The following is a 24076-nucleotide window of genomic DNA, read 5'->3' as shown; positions in this document are numbered from 1 at the left end:
ACTTCCCAGATAGTAGATATTTTGCATTTTGAGTTGTAGACATTATAGTCATAAAGTCTCGATAGCAGTTCTCCCAGCTTTCAGGGGATGATTTCCTTATGGTGTCATCCAACCTTTGAACATCTCTGAAGAATATGATGAGGTCAAAATTGCTCATAATTTTTTGTTTTTGCTATGGATTAAGGATAATGACTAGGAATGTGGTTAGAATCTCTTAGAAACCCAAATATAAATGACAGGATCAATCAATCTTTAAATATCTATTGAGTTTCAACTGGGCCAAGGGGCATTCTAGAAATATGTTGCTTTCTTGGCCTACACACATTCTGTCCATGGCATGTGGCGTGCTCTTTTCAGGTAAATTGAAGCCACTAACACATCCTGTTTAAGCATTCTTGCTTTAGGGATGGTGAAATGGCTCAGTGGTTAAAGGCACTTGCTTGCAAAGCCTGCTCACTCTGATTTGATTCCCTAGTGCCCACATAAAGTCAGGCACACTGGTGGTGCAGAGATCTAGACTTCTTCTGCAGTGGCAAAAGGCTCTGCTGCACCTCTGCTCTCTCTTTTTTATGCAAATAAAGAAAATATTTTTCTTCTGCTTTAGTTTGCTTCTTTCTAGGGCTCATATGGGAGCCATTTGTGTGGACTTAAGGTTCTATGGATCTGATACCACTGAGACAGCTCTAGGTGGATAGGAAAGCAGGCAGGATTCCACTGGGATATTGGACTTGAAGTCAGACAAACCCTTGTAGAGAACAAGGAATTGTGAGCCCAGTAGCCCGGCACTGCTTCCTCTGTTGATCTTCCCCCTTTCATCACTTTGACCATCTACAGTTTACCTAACTATCTGATGATGGGCTCACTGGCCTTGAACTAGAAAGCTGGGCAGCTGCAACCCATCTGGTAATTGAACTCCATTCCCAAACACTGGGTCAATCCTGGTCAGACAGTTAGAACCTGAGTCGAAAGCAATGACTTGCCCATTCAACTTGTCAGTCTTACTGACTTTCTACTCTAGCTACTGCTTTCCTTGGAAATACGATGCTATCTCAAATTCCTGTTCCAATGGCTTGAAGAAATACAATGCCCCAGCTGAATCCCACTGTCCTCCAGCATTATGATTCCATTTTGCCATCTGCACTATGTTATCGACTTGAACTTTAATGCTGGTGGCTGGTTCGTTTTATCTCTTGTCAGATTTCCCTGATACTGACTCTGCCTGCTGTCAACCCAGCTCCTGACGCTGGCTTTGGCTCCTATGCCGGCACACCTGTTGCCTGCTGCTGACACTCCCCTGATGCTGATTTGCCATCTGCCTGGACTTTCTCCGAATTGTTTCCGGCTGTTAGGAATGTGTCCTGCCCTCAGAGTCTGCAACTATGATCACACAGTAGTTCGCTACAAAAAAAAAAAAAAAAAAAAAAAAAAAAAAAAAAAAAAAAGCCAAACTTTCATAAACCAGTTAGGAACATAGTTTATTCTATTCTCCACCCAGTCTTGCCTAGGCCTCATATTGTTGAAGAAGCATTCTAACATTGAGAATATTTGCATACAAAAGTTCAAGACTATGAGCCAGTTGCACTGTATACCTGTTTAGGATAAATACCCATGGATATCTAAGAAGTGAGTGTGTATTAGAAGTGCTGAGAAGGTGAAGTTAGCGTTATTAAATATACATGACTTGAATAGTGCCAGATGGTAGTTGTCTTTCAACATGTCCAGGGATTTCTTAAGTGAATTAAGTGACAGGATTCCCTAAAAGGGAAGTGCAGAGCTACCGCTGGGGCAAGGAGAAACAATGGAAGGCTTTCACTGGCCTGGAGTCAGGGGCTTCCTGAAGCTGAATGAGAAAGCAGAAGAGAGCTCTCAGTAAACCGGAATGTTGACAGAGAGAAATGAAAAAGAGGTTTAAAAAGCAAGGGAAAGATGAGCCTGGGTTGAGGGCCTGAGAAAACAGCAATTTGAAGAGGATGAGGAGGAAGGATAGGGGAGACAAAATGGAAAAGAAACACGATCAGATGGTGACAGTTTAGATCAGAAGGCTGAGGTATGGAAGCAGAGAGACAATGGACAAAACAAATTGTGTTAGAATTCAGTTTAGGAAAATGAAACTAAAGGTGGGGCTTCAGAATTTGAGAAAACACTAAAGCTAAACTAGGAGGGCCCCAAGTTTAGGCTAAAATACAACCCATTGAACGTGTTCTCCCAAAGTCCAAAGGGTTTGGCCTAGACAGGAAAAGAAGCTTTTATCCATTGACCTAAATATGAAGAGGTTCTGGTGATGCCTGGCAGTGGTGTCAGGAATGGTGAAGGAGAGCTGGAGCTATGCCTTAGTAGTGTAGATGAGTGAGAGAAGGAAGGACCATGCATCTACCCAGGGTCAGGCTGATTTTAACTCATGCTGGAGTAAATGGAAAAGGGAATCCTATGTAACTGGCACTTAATATCTATGTATTGATTTGTGCAGATTCTCCATACAATAGGACATTACATCACCTTCATGTCAACTATTAAAGATTACATTAAACTATTAACTATTAAACTATAATTATTAATTTATTAAACTATAAACTATTAAACTATTAAAGATCACATTAGAGCCAGAGGGGTTAAGAGCTCATGTCCAAAGTATCTGTTATGAGCCATGTAGCCTTGCACAACTTACTTCATCTTTCCATATCTGAGAACTAGTAAAACTAGCTGATTTAATTTTACTGAATGTTAGTCTGTAAGGATGAAATGAGACAACGGTGCTGATGATATTAAATGTGTCTGGTCACATGCACAAGAAAGCAGCTCACAGGTGGGAAAGCAAAGTGCCCACTCCTTTACTCTTTGGACGTGTCAGTAGATCCATGTTAGGAAACCAGCAATAGCTAAAGATTAGTTGGGAAATCTATTGAGAGGTAGAGCCATCTTTTCACTCTGCTCTTTCTTTAGGGTTGGGGTACTTGTGACAGTTAAATTTGTGGCAGAATACAAAGGAATTATCTCCTTGTCTATGGGGAACCAACAACTACTATAAGCCTTTTAGGGTGAATTTTTTGGAGCACCCAAATAGCAGAATAAGTTAGGGTCTCTATGTATTCACCATGTACTCAACTTACTGAATATAATAAAGTATGAAGGTCTTTTCAGTAGGCATCACATTTAATCCTGCAGCCAGAATTCAGCCAGCAAGCTAGAATGTTCATATGTTGAACTCTGCAAAAGTAATTTCACATCAGTGATAAGTCAGATAATAGTGCTGAAAGAATTGTGAGTCTATCGTACCCTTGAACTGCTAAGGAGAGTGACTAATGAACATGAGGCCATTTGAGATGTTTAGCCTTAGGTATATCTGAGAATTGTGGGTCTACTTATAAGATTGTCATATGTTAGCTTGCTTCCTTCACAATTCTTAAGAGTTTTTATGCAGGAAAGGGCCAGTGAATTGTTAGATACCCACAATTCAGCATTTCAGAGGGCTTTTATACTTCTTGGAAATGGTTAAGTCCACATTTGCTAAGCAAGGAAATTAAGAATATGTTCATAGAGAAAAAAAACATCTTGGTATGTGCAGTATATAAGCTGTGTGTGTGTGTGTGTGTGTGTGTGTGTGTGTGTGTGTGTGTGATAAAATACAACTGAAGGGATTGGTGTAGTGTGATATGCAGCTCTCTTCTGTGATTTGACAATGAATTGTTCTGGGTAGGGGTAAAGTATCTGATGGAAACGAAAGGGCTCCTAAAAGTAGTGGTACATGGGAGCCATGAGACATTCCCCTTTGGATTCTTTTTCTGGTATACTGAGAGATGGTTGCACTGGAAGTTGTAAGGTTTATGCACATAGACCACCCCAAACAATTTGGCATGTAGCAGGAAGACAGGAGTTCTCACTGAATACCCATGACTCTTTTCTCCAAAGTGGAGAGAAGCACCAGAAAGGCAGGTGGAAATGCCACACAGGGTACACTGTATGGAGAAGGCATGGATAAAAAGTAGATTCTGCAAAGCCTTTTTACCCTGAATATCTACTCAGAGAATGGCCTGGACTCCCCAGAGCTCCTAGTCTTTCTCTCTATTGCTCTGGTGGGATGAATCTTACTACATAGTGTTTCCATCAGCCTGTTGTCTGAGCAGGAAGATGAATGGACACTCAGAAGGCATTCTTGCTTCTGCTCCTCATCTAATATGTGGTAGGAGAATTAAAACTTCACTCAAAGACAAATAACAATAAGGGGCACAAAAGTGTTTCCCTCAAAAGACAATTTTTAAAAATAACATCAAACTAGAAGAGAGTCTAGTTGGAAAGAAGGGGTTCAGTGGAAAAGGATGGGTAGGGAGGCAAAACAAAGTAACAGGTGGGGATTGGGATTAACATACTATAGTATATGTATGAAAATTATCACTAATATATTAGGTGAAAAAGACAAACATAAAACTTAAAAATAGAGAAAAGTTAAGACTTAAAAATGAAGCAGAAGTAAGTGTATACCACCTGCTTTTCATACCTCATAAAATCTAGAGAGACCATAACTACAGAGAAAGGAAAGATGAAAACAGGATGAGAGGCCAGAGCCAGGATAGGAATGGTCTTAGCCAGAAATGACAAGATAAGGAAGTTTTGGAGAAGTATCGCAATAGGTAAGTGTGAATGTGTACTCAGTGCTGCCAGAAAAATAAGGCAGATATAAACAGAGAACTGAGAGGATGCTAGCAAATCATAAAAGAGAGGAAAATAATGCATTATGAGGTGGAGAGATGGCTCAGTGGTTAATATTTGCTTGCAAGACCTGCTAGCCAAGGCTTGATTCCCCAGTACCCACATAAAGCCAGATGTACAAAGTGGTACATGTGTTTGAAGTTCATTTACAAGGCCAGGAGGTCCTGGCATGCCCATACTCACTCTGGCTTTGGTTCTCCCCAATATAATAAAATTTATTTTAAAAATAATTTATTTTGTGAGAAAAAACAGTTCAAGGAAGTAGTTATTTTACATTATTTTAAAAATATGTTATTAATTTATTTGAGACAGAGAGAAAGGCAGAGTCAGATAGAGAGGAGAATGGGCATGCCAGGGCCTCTAGTTACTGCAAATGAATTCCAGATGTATGCACTACCTTGTGCATCTGACTGTATGTGAGTATTGGGGAACTGAACCTCGGTCCATTGGCTTTGCTAGCAAGTGCCTTAACCACAAAGCCATCTCTCCAGTTCATGTTTTATATTTTTGAAAAAGTAAACACAAGAAAATACAACAATCAATGCTAAAACAAAGGAAACTGAAAAATATGTATAACTAAAGGCCTTATTATGTACCTAGCGAAATGAAGAACAGCTAGACCCATTATTCAGCTAAAATTTCAAAATTCCAAAGCAATTTCCATAGTTACTTTGTCAGGTACTCAGGAATGAAAGGTAAGCAGGTCTCTGAATTTTTTGTGATATGTCCAAAGGCCCGAGTAACGATGATCATGATAATGGTGGATGATAAATTAAATAAAGCAAGCACTTCCTGGGCATATTTAATGTACCATATCCTTTTAAATATGCATCTTACATAGCAGGTCATTAGCAACTCATAATAAATTAATGAGAGAGGTACTTAAAGCCTCCTCATTTTATAGAATAATATTTTCAGTAAACCTAATTAAAAATAAAGGTAAATTTGAAATACCACTAGAAATCAAAGAAAAGAGCAAGGAATCATAAACGGTTCAAAATGTAAGACTACAATGTAATTAATATTAACCATCTCAATTATGACAATAAAAGGGATATCTTTAAATTCACTATGTAAAAACAAATTCTCACACCAAATAAATGCCCCTGCTCCAGTGAATAATTTCCCACCTGTGATCATGCAAGCAACCGTAATTTAATTTATTTGGAAAATAAAGAATCCAACCAACCAAAAACTAACAAAATAAATAAGTAAACAAATAAACAAACAAACAGAAATAAAAACCAAAGCATGAATTCAGCTAGCCATTATTGAAAAGAAATTTTTTAATAGGAAGGAAAGGAAGATAAGAGAGGGTGACATGGATGGAGAAATAAGATCAAAATGTACTATTTACTTGTATGAGTATGTTAAAATTAAAAAAAAAAAATTGAACACGAAAATCAGAATCTTATGCTTACTCCAAATAATTCAGAAACTGTCACAGTAGGTAGATTGGCAAAAATAGTTAAAGCACATGTCAACAGAAGTAAAGATAGGAATGCTACTATTGAGTAGATTTTAATGCGAAAGTAGTCTTGGAATAGAGAATAACATTGTTCTTACAAATAGTAGCACTAACTGAAAGCTAACCGTTGTCATCAGGGTGGTGGGCAGAAATCTCTCTCTCTTTTTCTTTTTCTTTTTGAGGTAGGGTCTCACTGTAGCTCAGGCTGACCTGGAATTCACTATATAGTCTCAGAGTGGCCTTGAACTCACATGATTCTCCTACCTCTGCCTCCTGAGGGCTGGGATTAAAGATGTGCACCAACACGCCCAGCATGCCTATTAATCTTTCAGAAAGAGAGATATTTCTATTGCCGGGCATGGTGGCACACGCCTTTAATCCCAGCCCTCAGGAGGCAGAGGTAGGAGAATCATGTGAGTTCAAGGCCACTCTGAGACTATATAGTGAATTCCAGGTCAGCCTGAGCTACAGTGAGACCCTACCTCGAAAAACCACAAACAACAAACAAACAAACAAAAGTTAGAGATTCTTTGGGCTGGAGAGATGGCTTAGCAGTTAAGGCATTTGCCTGCAAAGCCAAAGGGCCCAGGTTCAATCCCCCAGGACTCACATAAGCCTGATGTACAAGGAGCAAACACATACATCTGGAGTTTGTTTGCAGTGGCTAGAGGCCCTGGCATGCCCATTCTCTCTCTGTGTTTGTCTCTCTTCTCTCTCTCTGCTTGCAAATAAATGAATAAAAATTTAAAAAAGAATAATAGGCAGAAACAAAAAAAGCATGTGAAGGATTTTAATAGCTTCCAAACATGTGATATGTAAGATCTGACTAATACTTTGCTTTCTGAAGCACAGGTAATATGTCTTATTCATATATATATATTGGATTTTTTTTATTTTTTATTTTATTTAGCATTTCCATATACAAACGACAAAGATACAGAGAAAGAAATAAGGGACATAGTCCCATATTCAATACCAATAAAAAAATAAAATACCTTGGAATAATGTTAAACAAGGAAGTGAAAGATCTATACAAAGAAAACATTAAAACACTCAAAAAAAATTGAGGAGGACTTGAGAAAATGGAAAGACCTCCCACGCTCCTGGATAGGCAGAATTAACATTGTGAAGATGACAATCCTAGCAAAGGCAATATATAGATTTAATGTAATTCCACTTAAAATCCCTACAGTGTTCTTCATAGAGATAGAAAAAATGATCTCAAATTTCATATGGAAAGGCAGAAGGCCTCGCATATCCAAACATATCCTCAGCAAAAGAAATACCTCTGGTGGCATCACGATACCTGATCTAAAGCTATATTACAAAGCCATAGTAATAAAAAGAGCATGGTATTGGCATAAAAACAGGAGTATAGACCAATGGAATGGACTTGAGGACCCAGGCTTTGGGTCAAGCAACTATAGTTACTTGATATTCAACAAAGGCCTGAACAATGAAGGCTGGAAAAAAGACAGCATCTTCAACAAATGGTGCTGGACAAACTGGATAACCACATGCAGGAAACTGAAACTTGATCCACACATTTCATCATGCACAACACTCAAATCCAAATGGATCAAAGACCTCAATATAAGACCAGAAATTTGAATACTACTGGAAGAAAATTTAGAAAGTACTTTCCATGATATAAGAATGGAAAAAGACTTCCTGAACAAAACCCCAGTAGCTCATGATCTTAAATAGTCACTCAAACAATGGGATCACATGAAGCTGAAGAGTTTCTTTACAGACAAGCATACAATAAGCAAAGCCAATACATTACCCATAGAATGGGAGAAAATATTTGCAGGTATTCAACTGATAGAGGCTTAATCTCTAGAATCTACAAAGAACTCAAAAATCTAAACAGTAAGAAGTCAAACACCCCACTCACAAAATGGGGTAAAGAGCTGAACAGGCAGTTCACAGAGGAAGAAACACAAATGGCAAACACATACTTAAGGAAATGTTCATCATTCCTAATCATCAGAGAAATGCAAATTAAAACACTATGAGATTCCACCTTACCCCAATAAGGATAGCAAACATCAAAAAATCATACGAAAATAAATGCTGGTGAGGATGTGGAGAAGTAGGAACACTCATCCACTGTTGGTGGGAATGTAGGATGGTACAACCACTTTGGCAAGCAATATGGAGACTCCTGAAAAAGCTGACTATAGAGTAGCCAATAGACCCAGTTCTTCCCTTACTGGGCATCTACCCTAAAACCTTCAAGGCACAGGCCAGAGAGATTTGCTCAACCATGTGTGTAGTGGCTCAATTCATAATAGCTAAGAGCTGGCATAAATCCAGATGTCCATCACTAGAAGAATGGATAACTAAGATGTGGTATATCTACACAATGGAATTCTACACAGCAGTAAGAAAAAATGACACAAAGAAATTTGAGGAAAAATGGGTGAACCTGGAACAGATCATCCTCAGTGAACTTACCCAATCACAGAAAAAAAAAAAAAATTGCCACATAGCCTCACTCATCTACAGCACCTAGCCTGAATCTACCCAAGATACCTTACATACCCAGCAAGCATCTCATGGACTAGACACTAGGATGGATGGGGAAGGAGGGGAGGGCATAGAAGGGTTGGGAAACACTAATCTAGACCCAAACAGCAATGGTATCATAAAATTCTACTTCCTAAAAGGCAGACTGAATGGTTGAACCCTCACCAGACCCTTATAGGAAACACCTGAACCACAAGACACTGGAGAGGGTAGGATCAATCTAACCTAAACCTTCTACATTTTCCCTCCCTCCCTCTACCTCTCTCTCTCTCTTCTCCCTAACTCTTGTATATTAATTATATTCTTTCTCATTTTCTTAGTAGGCACTGACCTGTGACTCCCAGTACCAGCATGGGGCTATCATCCACAATGAGCTTTTGATCAGAGAAACCTACAAGGTTTCCTAAAAGAATGACAGATTTCTGTCAGAGTACTTGATGACCTACCAAAGGTTAGTGGTAAGACCCTATTGCTGAAGACACCATATGTAGCTGACACATAAAATGGAATGGCATGGCTGGAAGCCAGGAGAGAGTCAGTCCCCAGACAGTCAGTGTATCTAGTGCCAGAAGGTGCTACATGAGCAACTGGGGGAAATAATCAATATCTCTCCAAGCAACTCATGGTCTAAACTACTTAGCAACAAATAACTGGTTGTGATGCCCACACAGTGCAATAGTGGCACATAGCCATGGTGGGGAACCAACTGCTCTTGATTTGGCTAACTGATCCCCTCAGTGGTATGGGACCCATAGCTGGAGCGGGGAAACAAGTCAGAATCATATCCAAACATAAACCCTCTCTCCAATATCAAGCTACCATCAATCATGGGCTACAAGAGGGCTTACACCTAATTAAACTCTCTCTATAAAAAAAGTAAGGATTATTTCATTTGTCCTGGAACTAACTTACTCTCTGTTGGAGAATCTGCTTCTCTTTTCAAGATAGGTGCAGATCCTAAGGAGTGAGCCACCCCATCATACCTCAAAAGGGCCCTGGCTGAAACTAAGGAAAATTAGTGAAACAAGCAAGAGTGCGCTTTCTTGATTAACCAGATACCAGCACAAGGGGGAAGGAGACCAACACAGAGAAAAATCAACTCCTACCAAATCAGAGAGCCAGAGCCTCAGAGGTCCCCAACACCTCATCACTGAAGCAGACCAAAAATTAACTCAACATGGCTCAGGGAAATTTTGCGGAAGAGGGGGCAGAAAGAATGTCAGAGCTACATGTTGGGCTAAGATATGCAGAGACATTTATCGTACCAATAACTGTGGGCTAACTCCACAATGCATGACCCATATACCTCAAAAAGGAGGGGCCAATGGGGAGGCGTTAGGTCATGGATGAGCCTAATAATGGTACCAAACTGCCTGTATTTGCTGAATAGAAAACTAATTTAAAAAAAAAAAACTAAAAAAAAAATTTTATTTTATTTTATATTTCTGGTTTTTTAAGGTAAGGTCTTACTGAAGCCCAGGCTGACTTGGAATTCACTATGTAGTCCCAGGGTGGCCTTGAACTCATGGCAATCCTCCTACTTCTTCCCAAGTGCTGGGATTAAAGTTGCACACCACCACATCTGGCCATTTTTAAAAATTTTAATGTATGTTATATTAAAAAGTATCTTAGCTGGAAACAGCCTTGAAAGAGGATTGAAAATGCATTCTTTCATCAGATTCAAGTAGGTACGGGAAGATCCCCATTGGTTTGTGAATCTGAAGGGGAAGGTCCAGGACTGGCCCACCTGGGTAGTGAAGGCCGCCCACGTAGATAGCATACTAGACTATGGGAGGTAGGAGGGCACTGCCGCTGTTGTAGATGAGTACCAATCAGACACGAATTCCATTCTCGAGTTTCATTCATGCCAAGGTAAGTTGGTAAGTGGGATGGCATCTCCTGGTTCTCTCTTTTGGACTTCTGTTCCTAACTGAGACTGTCTAGAAGAACCTAGTTGTCTCCTGTTTCTCCTTCATTAGTGTAATAATGTTTTCAGAAATGAAAGCCTAGCTCAATATTAAGATATTTAGTAGAATTAATTAGGTTAATAAATGAAATAAGAACAATTACACTATGACACACAAATGATAAAAATATATTTGATATTCAAAGTCTGCTTAATAATGTAATATGTGTTAGTAAGCGTCTGTAGTATTTAATAAATAAACTCCTTAACAATTAAAATTAAATTACAAATAAGATATGTTGCTGTCATTATTCAGTATTCTTCAGGTTGCTTTAACTAATGCAATATTTCAAGAAAGAGTATCCAGATGCATAGGAATTACAAAAGAGATTTACATGTGATGAGTCCTCTAGTGGAAAAGTCCAGTAAAATGACTGAAAACTACATTTTTTCTTTTCTTCCCTTCAGCTTTTCCTTTCTTTTTTTCATTCCTTTCTTTTTTTTTTTTTAAAGATAGATTTTGCCTCTATAATCCTGACTGATCTGGAACTCAATGTGTAGCCCAGGGTTCCTCTGAACTCATCGTTATTTCCTTGCCTCAGCCTCCCAAGCACTAGGGGCTATAACTGCAAATGACTATACCTCTCTACCAATTGCAATCTTAAAAAAAATGGAATATAATAAAATGACCAGATACAAAATAGGTGCAGAAAAAATAATAGTGTTTTATATGTAGCCAATAATCAGAATTGAAATATAGATAAAATATTAGTAATTTCAGAAATAAAATCTATATAATTTCTAGAACAAACTTAACAAGAAAGGAACTCATTAGGCTTATTTCAAAATTTGTAGGAAAAAATATGTCCATGGAGAGTCAAATCTAGCTTTAAAAAGTGCTGTGGGAGACTTATGTTGTCAGATATTATTATTATATGATAAATCCATAGTTACAGAAACTGATGCAAAGAAAAATAGAAAAAAAAGACATCTATATATTTTAAAAGCAGACTTTCATATATATATGTATACACATAACATATATACATAGATATGTATGTGAACAAATGTATGTGTATGTATGTATATATGCATATATAAATTTGGAAAATTTGACACTTATGAGATACTTGATATTACAAAAAAAGAGATAGGTTACTTAGTAGAGGATGCTGAGAAAAATGTTTAAATGTTTTGATATATAAAATAAAGGGAGCATAAAATACAGAGGACTCCGTTGGTTTATATGTTTAAATGATAAAACCATAAAAATACAAAATAAAACTATAAAAGACAAGATAATTCAGAATATCTTACTTCTCTAATTGTGAAAAAATTAAAAGGTCTGAAATTGATTATGTCACATTTATAATTATTTTTATTCAATATTGAGTGCCACTGAAACTAATACACACAAGTAAACATTAATCCCAGGAGAGAAATGATCCAAAGATATATGTGTAGACAATTCATAGAAGAGAAAACTCAAAGTACTAATAAACTTACAAAGAGATACTCAAAATCTTTAGTAATTAGATGAATGCAAATTAAACGGTAACAGTGATGAATCCCTGCAGACCTGTCAGATAGATAAAGCAGTAGCTGGTATTGCTGAGTGCTCACAGGAGGGGCGAATGGAGGCCTGCCTGGGTGTATTATGGGCCAACCTAGTCATTCTGAGGCACACTGGTAGCACCTAACAAAATTAAATAAAGGAATGTCTCATAGCCAAGATGTCACTGTATGCAAACTTGTAAGTGGAAATGCAGTGAGGTTATTCCTTGAAGCCTTTTCTGTGGACACAGGCAGTTGCTGACAAGCCAGCGATCCTTTGGTGGAGGAATGAATACGTAAGCATTGTGCCTGCTATTACAGGAGTTCATGTGGTCTAGAAACAATGGCCAACGTGTAGACATGTTATCTCAGTAATATTAATAAATGTAAAAAGATTTATGCAGAATAAAAAAGCAAGAAATAGGATGGTATTTATTCTACACAATACCACTTAAGTAGTTAACAACATCAGCATACAATTATTTATTTCACAGGAACAAATGCAAATTTTATAAACTGATATAAAATCAAGTGAAATTGTTATCTTGAAGGAAGAGGAAGAAAGCAGGAATGGAGAAAAGCTATCAAGGGAAATAACTAAAATGGTAAATAAGAAACTGTAAGGTTTTGTACAAGAAAACCATAAAGAAAGAGGGAAAGAGGAAGGCAGGAAGAAAATGAGGGAGGGTGTGAAAGAGGAAGGGATGGTGGGATTAGTCTGCTCAAGTGGCCAAAGAAAATATTACAGGAGAAGTGAATTAAACAATGAAAATTAGTTTCTCGCACTTTAGGGACCATAAGCCTGTCAAAGTGTTGGTAGCAAATCCGTTCCTAGTTTGTGGGCCTGCCTTCACATCACCTTTGCAATGGGTGCTTTAGGAGAGCGTACTCTGGGGTCTCTTGCTCCTTGCTCTCAGATTAGGGCCTGAGTCTTGTGATGTTAACTTAATTAGACTTTCTTCAAAGGCCTCTGTCTCCAGATAATCACAATGTGGTAGGGGAGAATTGGGATTTCTGACGCATTGTCTCTGAAATGTCCATCCCTAAGGCCCAGGCATTAAAAACTTGGTCCTCAGGCTGTCCCTTCAGGCCATGAGGGTGTTGAGGCAGAAGCAGGAGATTTGAATTGCTCAGAGTAAGCTCTTGCAGCAGTTGCTTTCTTGTTTCTGGGACAAAACACCCAATCAGAAGGAGCTCATGGAAGGAAAGGATTTACTTATGCTTTTTGTTTTGAGCAGGAGTCATCATGGGGAAAGCACTTCAGGCATCACATCATGTTCCAGCAATGGGGAGGGAACAGCAAAGGTACACTCCATCACTGGAAATTTGGGCTGGACTCATAAACCTCAAGGTCTGCCTCAAGTGACACAGCTTTTCCATCAAGGCTTTGCCTACCAAAGCCTTGTTGACACCAGCAATGAGAAGGAGAAACTAACATTACAGCTCTCAAAAGAGAATGTGGAACACTGTTCTCTTTTTCTTTCTTTCTGTCTTTGCTCCCAGGACATAAGGAGGTGAGTAGCTTCCTTCACTGTGCACCCCGGCCATGACCCAATGCCTCGCTATAGGCTCAAAAGCAAGGAAGCCCACTATGTTAGTCAGAGTTAGCTAGAGGGGTAGAATTGGAACAAATTGGCACCCCACCTGGTATTATGAAGTATAAGAAATGCAGGAGAGGGTCATTGAATTTGCAACATGGTCTTGTGTTTTGGAAATGGCCATGGGCAGTGTGAAGTAGGTTTGCTGGATGCCTGCATGAAGACCCGCTGGACCCATGAGGATGAACTGTGGATTACAATGGAGACCCAGTGGAGATTCCAGTGCCATTAGATAGCTAATAAGGAAAGCTTCCAGACCTGGTGAAGTTTTACAGGACTGTGAGTAGTCTATCTGGAGAGGCAGAATTGGAACTACAGAGACTTTTTCTGGTTAAAATTATCAGATGTGGAGACTTGTCACTGGCTAGAATTGCTAGACTTGGAGCTACAAAATTTGATGTTTGCCCTGTTTAAATCTTATATTGGTTGAATATTTCTTTACTATACCCAATGCCATTGTTACAGTATGAATGTTTATTCTGTGCTATTTTTTTTTTGAGGTTGTTTTTGGTATTATGGCTCAATTAAAAGATCTTGGATTATGGGGATGTTTGAACATCAGTAAGATTTATAAAAACTATGGGGAATTTTAAAGTTGGACTGAATGCATTGCATTTTTCATCATGGATGGTTATCAGTTTATGGGGGCCAGAGGCAGAATGTGGTGGTTTGATTTAGGTGTCCTCCATAAACTTAGGTGTTCTGAATGCTGTGTTCCCAGCTGATGGACATTTGGGAATTAATGCCTCCTGGAGGCAGTGTATTATTGGGGTCAAGCTTATGGGTATTATAGCCAGTTTCTCCTTGCCAGTATTTGGCACACTCTCCTATTGCTATTGCTTGCCTTATATTGGCCAGGGGGTGATGTCCACCCTCTGCACATGCCATCATTTTCCCCTGCCATCATGGAGCTTCCACTTGAGTCTATAAGCCAAAATAAACCCTTTGTTCCCACAAGCTGCTATTGGTTGTGTGATTTCTGCCAGCAATGCAAAACTCACTGCAACAGTAAAGTGGGTACCAAGGAATGGTATCATTTGCTGCTAGACACCTGATTGTGTGACTTTGGCCTTTTGGAGCTGATTTTCAAGAGGAATGTGCAAGGATTTGAAACCTTGGCCTAAGAGATGACTTGCAGTGCTGTAAGTATAGTTTGATGGAATATTCTGGTCAAAGTTGAAAGACCTGAATGCAGTAAGAGCTATGGACTGTGAAGTTTGGCTTATGAGGTAATAAAGAGCTTTGCCTGGACTGGGATAGAAACAATTTGTGTGAGAGGCTTGCTGTTATGCCCCTGCCCTGAAAATTTGTGCAGAGTTGCTTTGTATAGAAATGGACTGGTGTAAGCAGAGGGATATGGCACAGAAATGAAATCTTTGAGCTAAAACTGCTGCCTGTTCAGCTACAATTATATGAGTGATTACAACCTTTGAGATTGATGCAACAGGAAGAATTTAGAGTCTTTTGAAGGGGCATAGTGCACAAGAAGTGTCCTGTTCTTCAAAGTCTGCTTTATTCCCCTCTGGATTAACAAATTGGCACCCCACTTTTGGTACCAAAATCTGTAGTAGTCAGGTACTCTAGGGGAACAGAACTGCTAGAATGAATTATATTAAAAAGGCAATTTATTGGATTAGCTTACAGTAATCCAATAACAGTTGCAGGCCTGAAAATCAAAGAACCTGGTAGCTGCTCAGTCTATGTGGCTAGATGCCTCAGCAGTCCCAATCCAGCACTGAAAGCCTGTAGGCTTTATGAAGGTCCAGTGCTCTTCAATCCTCATGGGTCTTCAGTTGATGCTGGTTTTCAGTCAATACTGGTCTTCATCCATACTGGAAGGCAGCAAGCAGCTCTGGCAGCTAAGTGGAAGGAAGGGGATCTTTTCACCCAGAGCTTCCTTAGATAACATTCCCATCTGAGAGGGGCCACCCACTCTTGGGGAAGGACTTACTCTGGTGGAAGGACTTCCTCCTTCAGTTAATCCTTCCTGGAAGCAACCTCGGAGACCCACCCAAGGGGGGATTTCTGTGGTTTATCAAACAGATCAAGTTGGTTGGCAACACTTTAACCATCACACCCACCAACCATGGAATGAATATCCCAGAAAGTACACACAAAGTCTTTCTCCTTTTTAAAGTTAATTATGTCAGTGTTGTAGTTACCTTCTCTTTGCTGGGAAAGACACCTGACCTAAAACAACTAATGGGGAAAAAGGGTTTATTTTGGTTTACAATCTCAAGTTGAAGCTCTATGATGGCAGGGAAAAGCAAGACATGAGGAAGGGCTGGATATACCCTCTGCTACAGCAGGTGAAAACAGTAGCAGGAGAGTGAACTGAGGTCTGGCAAGGGGGGAGCTGGCTATAAAACCCCCAAGCCCACCCCCAATAACACACTGTCTCCAGCCAGGCTCCACCAGCCAAACAGCCATCCGCTAGGGACCAAACTTTCAGATAACATGAGATTTTAGGGGGAAATCTGATCCAAACCACCACCACATTTGAGTATTTGACATAGTAACTGAAAGCTAACACAGGCTATATTCAATATATGGCTTTTGATCAGACACAATTCAGCTCACATCCTAAGTGTTATTGATGGGAAGTAAATCTGTCTCCTTGCACAATTACTTTGGATTAGATAATCTCTCTACTGTTACACTGTATGTTCCACACACCTCTTTTTAGGACTTTTTTTCAGGCCCACAGTAATTTTAGCTCCTGGTTGGTACTGATGGAAGACAATGCATTATCCATTGTTGCCTAAGAAAAATCAGGACCCTTTTCAAAAGATTAATATGAAATGACCTGTGCTATGAAATAAGTTTGTGTATTCTGAAGCTATGGCTTAATTCAAAATAATATTGATGCAATAGTAAATTTTGGGAATGTCTTGAATTAAAAGCCCCGTGTGTTGTACTTTTATGAAAATGAATGGAGTAGCATATTAAGTTGGTGATTTGATGATTTTTTGTACTCATTGCAAATTAGAAAGTTATTTGCCATGATATCTGAAATGAATAAAAAGTGGGTGAAATTTGAAATGAACAACTCTAAAATAAATACAAAGCAGGTGAAATAGTAAGATCTAATGAGGAAGTAAACAAAGAAATGAACAGGAATAAATTGAGTAAAAGTTAATATGAAATATGATTGGGAAAGATATATAAGAATAAATAATAAAGACAGACAATAAAAACAACATGCATTCCAATTATTATGCTGAAATATAAAAACAAACTGTTCTTATATTAAAATATATACATTTCAAAAGCAAATGTCAAACAAGATAACTTTATTAGCAATACACGACTGGTAGAGAATTACTTTAAACATTTCTAGCTTTCTCAAAATCATTCAAAACACGAATAACTCAACAGAAACATAGGAGATCACTAAGGTAAATTGTAGTTGCTAATTGATTTATGAAAATATATTTAAGCACAACAGTTGTAATGGATTTAAATTAAGAAGATGTGGCAGCACTTTTAACACTTTGATGAAGACACCACTGCCACTGCCACTTCTGCTTCTCTGCTGTCCTTCTCACTGTTACTTACTGCCATCTTGCACCAGCCATGGTTACAACTCTGACTGTTAAATTGGGCCAAGAAGGGCTGGAGAGATGGCTCAGCCCTTAAGGTGATTGCCTGTGAGGCTTAGTGACCCAGATTCAATTCTCCGGTACCCACATAAAATCAGCTGTACAACGTGGTAGATGCATCTGGAGTTGTGTGCAGCAACTAGAGGTCCTGGCATGCTCTCTCTCTCTCTCTCTTGCAAGTAAAGCTATGATAAAAATATTTTTAAAAACATAACAGTGCCAAGAAGATCATGCCCTGACTTTCAGCAGTATCAGTGTCCTAGCTAGGAAGGCACTGTAGAAGATCTTACAGAGGCCCATGGAGCTGAAAAGTGAAGTACCCGCCCCAGGCATGGAGGGCAGACCCCTGCTGGGGGAAAGCCACTCTGCCTTGCCATTCCTCTGCTCCAATGCCACACTACCTGGCAGCTGTGTAAGAAAGCTGGAGCTTCCTTTGCAGAAGTTGAACCTATCCAAGGACATTCAGTATTGGGAAGTCCTAAAGCAAAAGGAGAAATTTGTTAAGGTTATCTTTGTGTGTGTGTGCACACATATGTGTATATGTGTGCATGTGTATGTGTGTGTGCATGTGTGTGTGTGTATATGTGTGTGTGTGTGTGTGCGTGCATATATATGTGTGTGTGGGTGATGATGTAAAGATCAGAAAACAACCTCTTCTGTCAGTCCTCACTGCAACATCTTTCCATGTTTATTGCTGCATCTGTATGCTAGGCTACATAATCCCCTACACACTTGGGGAGATTCTCTTTTCTCTGCTACCATTTTGTTATAGAAAGGCTGGGATTCTAGACACTCACTACTTTTATGTGGGTTCTGACTGTCTGAACTCAGTTTGTCACATTTGCACAGTAAGCACTTTTACCCGTGGAGCCATCTCCTCAGTCATGAGAAAAGATACTTTATAGCCAATGCTCTGGTTTCTTTGTATCCAGCTATAAGAGATGAAAGTTCAGTGGAGTGATTTAGCCAAGCTCAAAATGCAGATGCCCACTGTTTCTATGAGCTCCAAATCACCATAAACACATACATTCTGAAATTCAGTCTGCTTAAGGACACATTAAAGAATCTGAGGAAAGAGAATTTCTCTGTGGCACTATTGAAAGGATGCCTTGTGTGAAGAAGGCGGCTTTATGTTGGAAAACTGGGGTCAAAATAAATTAGAATAGCATATAGGCAAATGAGGATTAGGGTATAGAAACACGTAGCAGTATTTGTCTCTGTGAATGGAATCTCCTTTTCCGGTTTTTTCATATCAATATTCTGGCTCAAGAAATAGGAAATGATGCCTGGCCTCACATTTTCCAAAGCTTATTTGCAAAGATGAAGGTTTGCACCATGACTTTCATTGCCTGATGTTCAGACACCTGGTACCAAACCATCAGAGCAGAGAATAAAGAAATAATTATCAGTGATGCTAGGATAGACAGTTGTTCTCTTGGAGGCCTTGCCTGTGATGCTCACTGGGATACACTTGCGCATTAATTAAGCTGTGTGTTGAATTTATGGCAGGCAGACTTATGCTGGAACTTGATTTTAATAAAATTTTCAGAGTGGAAAATCCATTTGACTTCATGGAGAATATATCATCACTGGAAGGGAAGACTACCTTCTTTGTGAAAAGAGGATGGGAGGGATGCTGACTGTGAGAGAGAATTTATTTTTCCTTAAACAATGACTTCTAAGTGAACAAAAGATATGCTCTTAACTTGCTGCTTGGTTTCACAACAATATACACAGATATGAACACCATGGGGACACAGGAGAGAATAAAGCAGCCCAGAGTATTGGACAGCAAAGTAACAAATACTATAGAACAATAATATGACATAATTAATGCATGCCTTTAAATAGTAACTCCCAATATTAATTGTTTCAATTCCATATTATAAAGATACAAATGAGCAGATTGGATTAAAAACAACCTATTACTGTTGCCTGTAGAAATGTACCTCACTGGCAAAGACAAGCATAGCTTCCAAATGAACAAATGGAAAATTACATTTCAAACAAATGGAAGTAGAAAGAAAGAAGATTCATTTACACTAACATATGACAAAATAGTTTTCAAATCAAAATTAGTAAGAAGAAGACATTTTAGGACATAAGGAAATCTTGACAAATATAAGAACTTGACATCATTCTTTTATTTAATTGGCCATCATAGAATAAAACTAGAAGTCAACCGAAGGAATAACTGTAGACAATATACAAACTTCTGGAAACTTTTGAAACTTTTTGAGTGATGAATGAGTTGTTGCAAAAGGAAGGAATAAGAAAAATATCCTAGAATCAAATGAAAATGAAAACACAATTTACTACAATCTGTGTGGAACAATGAAAATGTTTCTGAGAGAAAAGTTTATAGCTATTAATGTCCACTCTGAAATAACACAGAAATCTTAAATAAATAATGATGCATCACAAGGTTTTAGGCAAATAAGAACAATCCCGACTACAAATTACTACATGGCAATAATAATAAAGATCAAGACAGAAATTAATGAAATATAAAATAAAAGTGGAAAGAATGAAATAAGGATGTAGTTCATTTAAAAAGTAAACAAAATAATCACATCCCTACATGAGTTAACCAAAGAAAGAGAAAGGACCCAAATTACTAAAAATTAGAGATAAAAGAGAGACATTATAATAAACAACAATGAAATTCAGGGGGCCATTGGAGCATATTGAGAACCTCTATTCTAATGAATTGGAACACTGCCAAGGTAAACTCTATTTGCATGCACCACTTTCTGCCTCTGGCTTTACATGGGCACTGTAGAATCAAACCTAGGTTTTCAGGTTTTGCAAGCCTGCACCTTTAACCACTGAGCCATCACTCCAGCTTAACCATCTGATTTTTGACAAAGATGCCAAAACACACAATTGAAAGGACAGTCTCTTCTACAAATGATGATAGGAAAATGGAATGTCCACATGTAGAATGAAACTAGATTCATAATAAGAAACATATGCATATATGTAAAGAGGTTTTTCTTATGTTTAGAGATAAATCACAGGTAGGAGTCAGGAATGAAGGAAAACTGGAGGGCATCATGGTATGTAATTCCAGAATATGTTACCAATTTATTATATTTTTACACTTTATTGTTTTAAAAATATTTATTCATTTATTTGAGAGAGAGAAAGAGAGAACAGGCACAACATGGCCTCCAGCCACTGCAAACAATCTGCAGATGCATGTACCCCCTTATGCATCTGGCTTATGTGGGTCCTGAGGAATTGAACCAGGGTTCTTAGACTTCTCAGGCAAACACCTTACCTGCTAAGCTATTTCCTCACCCTCAATTATTTTTCTTAATTTGCAGTGTTAGACCAAATTCTTATAGTTTTCTAAGATAATTATTTTATTAATCAATGACTTAAAACATACAAATGATAATAATGAGAAAAACATGCATGTGAAGTTTTCTCAGCACTATGGTGACTTCTTAGTCACCACAGTCTGAAAAGATAAGGGTCTCTAACCAAAAGTGAGAGCTGCATTAATATATGGGTAGGAACATTCAGAGAAGTGCTTACTGGGCAGTTTGGTGAGTACAGGATATACATTCAGCCAGACACCAGCAGACGCTACACCCCGAGGGCTCATGTCTTCTCCTGTCATAGTGGCTCAGTATCAGGTATGTGTCCCTTCCCATGGAACGGGCCTGTAGCCCAATTAGAGATGGGTTGTTTTCCCACATAACAGACATGCCAGTATTGCACCCATTTGGCTCATTTGGCCTGGCTGGCCAAATTTAAGGCTTACATTGTTCACTTTTGTTTATCTCCACTGGTGATTTATTTCTCTCCCATGGAACTGCATGCAGCATAGCTTTTTCCAGCTATATCTCAACTCATCTACACCGAGGAGGTTTTCAGTTCAGCTCTAATGGATTTCTTAGTGACATTGTAGTCCAAGTATGTGGAGTCTTCAGCAATAGGTTCTTACCATCTGTTCATGGTGGGAAACCAGGAGCCTTAGCAATGGCCTGTAATGTTTTAAGTGGTATCAGGGACTTCCTTGGCCAACAATGCACTGGAAGGTATCCTATCCTTGACACTGACAATTTTATAGTAACAATATATGTCTTCTGGGTGTGCCATTGTCCAAAAAAGGTTTCCATATGACTTATTCATACCTTCTTCAATTGTTTTGTTTATTTTTATTTACTGGAAAGTGACAGACATGGAGAGAAAGAGGCAGATAGAGAGTGAGAGAGAGAGAATGGGTGTGCCAGGGCCTCCAGCCACTGCAAATGAACTCAGGACGTGTGTGCCCCTTGTGCATCTGGCTAACGTGGGTCGTGGGGAATAAAGCTTCAAACCAGGGTCCTTAGGCTTCATAGGCAAATGCTTAACCACTAAGCCATCTCTCCAGCCTACCTTCTTCAATTTTGATGAACTCTTTCCTGACCTTTTCTTTATTCAGTCTCCTCCCCTGACCACACTTAAGCCTTTCCAGCACACCCCCCTCATAATCTGTTCTACTTAGATATATACAATATACTCTTAAGTTGCCCCCCCCATCTTTATATGCCCTTTCCAGCTTACTGGGCTCTACTACTAAGTTTTGTTCTAACTCACATACAGGTCCAAACATTTGTAGCTAGAATTCACATATGAGAGAGAACATTCAATGTTTGGCTTTCTGTGTCTGGGTTACCTCACTAAATATAATCCTTTCCAGATCTATTTACCTGCAAATTTCATAATTTCATTTTTCTTTACTGCTGAATATAACTCCATTGTGTAAATATACCACATCTTTATTATCCATTCACCTGTTGATGGACATGTAGGCTGGTTCCATTTCCTAGCTATTGTGAATAGAGCAGCAATAAACATGGTTGTACAAGTATCTCTAACGCAGTGAGAAGAACCATTAGGATATATGCCTAGGAGTGCTATAGCTGGATCATATGGTAAATCGATTTTTAGCTCTCTCAAGAACATCCACACTGATTTCAACAATAGCTGTACTAGATTCTTTTCCCACCAATAGTATAGAAGGGTTAGCCTTTTTTCCACATCCTTGCCAACATTTATTGTTCTTTATTTTCTGGATGACAGCCATTTTGACAGGAGATGTAATCTTGAAGTAGTTTTAATTTTTATTTCCCTGATGGCTAAGGATATAGAACACTTTTTTTCTTTCTTTGAGAACTCTCTATTTAATTCCATAGCCCATTTCTTAATTGGGTTGTTTGATTTCTTATTATTTAGTTTTTTGAGTTCTTTGTATATTCTGGATATTAATCCTCTGTCAGATGTATAGATGGAAAAGATTTTCTCCAATTCTGTAGGTTGCCTTTTTGTTCTATTCACAGTGTCCTTTGCTGTATAAAAGTTTTGTAATTTCATGAGGTCCCAGTGGTTAATTAGTGGTTTTATTTACTGTGCAACTAAGGTTATATTCTGAAAGTTGTTGCCTATGTCAATATGTTGAAGGGTTTCCCCTACTTTTCCTCTAACATTTTCAGAGTTGAAGGTCTGATATTAAGGTCTTTGATCCATTTGGACTTAATTCTTGTGCATGGAGAGAGATAAGGATCTGTTTTCATCCTTCTACAGTCTTCTACAGTCTGCATTCTTCAGTTTTTCCCAGCACCATTTGTTGAAAAGGTTTTTCTCCAATGAGTATTTTTGGCATTTTTGTTGAAAATCAGATGGCTGTAGCTGCCTAGACTTACATCTGGGACATATATTCTGTTCCATTGATCTATGTGTCTGTTTTTGTGCCAGGGCCATTCTGTTTTTGTTACTATGGCTCTGTAATATAGGTTAAAATCAGGTTTGGTGATTCCACCAACCTAAATTTTGTTGCTCAGAATTGTTTGATATATTTGAGGTATTTTATGCTTCCAAATGGATTTTAGGATTTTTTTTAAAATTTCTGTGAAGAATGCCATGGAAATTTTTATGGGGATTGCATTAAATGTGTACATTGCTTTTGGTAAGATTGATATTCTCATTATATTGATTCTTCCAATCTAAGAACTTGGCATGTCTTTCCATTTCCTAATGTCTTCTGTAATTTATGTCTTGAGTGTTTTTAAAGTTTACATTGTAGAATTCTTTCACTTCTTTAACCAAACAATTACAGAAGAGACAAAGGCAGTATAAATCAGGAAGCAACACACAATAACCCCCAAATATAGCTTATTTAAGAATGGAAAATCATGAGCCAGGCATGGTGGTACACACCTTTAATCCCAGCACTCTGGAGGCAGAGGTAGGAGGTTCACTGTGAGTTCCAGGCACCATACTGAGACTACATAGTGAATTCCAGGTTAGCTTCGACTAGAGTGAAACCCACCTGAAACAACTAAGCAAAACAAAGCACATCTGACCATCCATTGGATTTAACATATAATCTGCCCTGGGATGGAAGGTGTGATTAGGACATCCAATGTAGGTCTATATAACAGGGCTATGTGGCAGGTACTGACCTGGTGTAAGTAGGTTCTATTAGCTTTGTGGATGGCTGTTATCTCAGCCATGCTGTGGGCCCATTCAATCCTTTTTGCTGTGCTGTGGGTCACTGCTCTGATAGACTGTTCTAGGTGATGTGTAGGATAATCCCTTCCCCAGGTTTCTGGTGGTTGCTGGTACTTGCTCTGGAAATTGGGGGAGGGGAGGCTGTGAAGGTTGCCTGAAGTTTTCCACTGGTCCCCACTATCCTCGTAAGCTGTTAAGCTGGTCCCTA

General features: G+C 38.7%; 1 pseudogene; it reads left to right on the top strand.

The window, feature by feature from the left end:
• LOC123455962 overlaps positions 1–19004 on the top strand; it is a 191213-nt pseudogene extending 172209 nt beyond the window's left edge.
• The last annotated feature ends 5072 nt before the right edge of the window (positions 19005–24076 follow it).

This window comes from Jaculus jaculus, chromosome 19 (genome assembly GCF_020740685.1).
Source record: "Jaculus jaculus isolate mJacJac1 chromosome 19, mJacJac1.mat.Y.cur, whole genome shotgun sequence".
Taxonomy (NCBI): Eukaryota; Metazoa; Chordata; class Mammalia; order Rodentia; family Dipodidae; genus Jaculus; species Jaculus jaculus.
This window is presented reverse-complemented; position numbering and strand designations above follow the sequence as displayed.